We start from the raw sequence: 2500 nt of genomic DNA, 5'->3' as shown, positions 1-2500 counted from the left end.
TAAATATATGGTAGCTGGAAGATGAGAAGATAGTGAGAGATCAGCAAAAAAGCTACATGAAATAAGAATTTCATAATTTTTTAACTGTTTTCCAAGGTTCGGTGACATCAAAGATTCATGTAAAAAAAAAGGCAGCCACAGCGGGACCCAGGATTTAACTTATTCATAGGAGTTACTTATGCACAAATTAGAGTATAAACAATTGTTTCATTTGGAAACAAGTAATTTCATCCTAACTGGGCTATAAATGTGTCTGCAATTTGTTGCAGTGGTAGAAAGAGAATCAAGAAATTTAAAAGGTCCCCTCTTCCTCCTAAAAACTAGATCTAAGTTGCTCTGTCAAATATTTCAACCTTTAATTCAAAATACAGCATAGAAAATTAGAGTAAAGACCCAGAGAATGTATTTTGGGACCTGCAATCTTCCAAGAACTTTATATGACATTAAAAATGGACCATGTTGGTATCTCAAAATGTACTACAGTGATACTAATAACAACAGAGTTCTGGAGGGGTAATGAAAATATTAAGAAGGATAAAGTACCATTTAAATTCAGCAATTTTAATTAACATAAAGCCCTAATACTATTGTTTCATTTGCAAATAGATAATTGCCTTTATGTGAACTTGTAGTTCTCAAATATGAGAGGATAACAGAAATAATGCAAAAATCAAGGCTCATGAATTACTCGTTGAGATGCATTTAATGTGGTCATTATTGTTGGCATGGTGCTTTCATGATCAGCAAAGCTATTATTATTTCTTGCGACAAATTATAATGTAAGTTCAGAAATAATGATCTGGCATATTATTTCATGAGTTGTTACTTATCAGGGAGAAATCAAGTAATGCAGAATGAAATAATTTTCATTAGCACCAAACATAATCTGGAGGAAATGGGCACAAAACACAATAAGCAGCATTTAAAAAAGATATTATAGTAGCTAACATTTTATATTCCCTATTAGGAGTCTTTGTAATTTCTATTTTTGTTATTTCTTGGTACCATGGCAGAGTTCATTTGTTTCTGAAATAGTGGCAGTGTTTACTGTCTTTTGTAAGCTTTGAATTTTTATACTTTCATGAAAAACTCCTGTAAATCAGGAATTCTTAACCTTTTTGTTTGTTTGTTTGTTTCATCAGCCCTTTTAGGCAGTCTGGTGAAACCTGTGGACTCCTCATAGTAATGTTTTTCAATGCGTTTAATAAAATACATTGAATTATAAATTGAACCCATATATTAAAAGTTATCAATTAAAAAAAAACACAAAAACAAATTAATGGACTCAATGTAAAGAATCTCTGCTTTAAAGAAATACCACTGAATCCTCTGCGCCCTCCCTTTCCGACCTGGTCCCAGGCAGGATGGCTCCCTCAAACAAGGGTGGAGAGAAAAAGAAGAGATGTTCTGCCATGAATGAGGTGGTGACCAGAGAGTATACCATCAACATTCACAAGAGGATTCATGAAGTAGGCTTCAAAAAACGAGTGCCTCGAGCTCTAAAGGAAATCCACAAATTTGCCACGGAAGAAATGGGAACTCCAGATGTACGCGTTGACACCAGACTCAACAAAGCTGTTTGGGCCAAAGGAATAAGGAATGTCCCATACCGTATCCGAGTGTGTTTGTCTAGGAAACGGATGAAGATTCACCAAACAAGCTGTATACGTTGGTTTCTTACGTACCTGTCACCACTTTCAAAAGTTTACAGACAGTCAATGTGGATGAAAACTAAATGGAGCTTCATTTAAATAAAATTATAAAATCTCAAAAAAAAATTAATACCACTGACCATGTTATACATAGTTTTATATATGATGATGATATGTAAGTCACTCCAAGCAACAACGTGGAGGATTTTTTTAAAATTTCAATTTTTAAAAAATTATATTCTATATTTTTATTCATATCTCATTCCTGTGGCAGGTATTACCATCTGGATTACCTAGTTAATGTCAGTTGTGTCTGGTCTCTGGAGGATTAAGAAAACACATCTGTTTATAGTTTATATTAGAATGGTAAGAGAGCAGCATGACTGGGAATGGTATCAATGGTGAAGTCGGTCTAATTCCATACTGCTGGTCAGGCATCAGATATAAGCATTCCTGCAAAGAAATGTTCTTTAGCAGCAATTTTTCCATTCTATTCTAGGTCTTTGCATCTGCAATTATTTTGGCAAGTCAGGCAAAGCAGGAATTTGGGACTGTCTTCACTGTCCTAACCTGACAGCATCATCATTCAACCCTCTGTTTGGCTTTAGCAACATGGATCCAACCTGTGAGCCACATCTGTGTAAAGCTGGTGATGAGGAACTCTGGTTTCTGATTAATCTCTCTTACCTCTCCCAAAGTCTCTTGGTGAGCCTTCATTAAACATTAATAATGAATGTCACTTGGCTTTAGACCTGTCAACTAGTTTAGAGTCAGAAGAAAAATGAATATCTCATGTTTGAATAGGCACTAGTTTTATACAGCTTAATTCACAGAGGGGCAATGAAACT

At 34.8% G+C, this 2500-nt stretch overlaps 1 pseudogene; it reads left to right on the top strand.

Moving 5' to 3' along the window:
- Positions 1-1364: 1364 nt before the first annotated feature.
- On the top strand, positions 1365-1735 carry LOC114045585 (annotated as a pseudogene).
- Positions 1736-2500: the final 765 nt, after the last annotated feature.

This window comes from Vombatus ursinus, unplaced genomic scaffold, assembly GCF_900497805.2.
Source record: "Vombatus ursinus unplaced genomic scaffold, bare-nosed wombat genome assembly UNPS02014779.1, whole genome shotgun sequence".
NCBI lineage: Eukaryota > Metazoa > Chordata > Mammalia > Diprotodontia > Vombatidae > Vombatus > Vombatus ursinus.
Note: the sequence above shows the minus strand (reverse complement) of the source record. Positions and strands in the feature narration are given on the sequence as shown.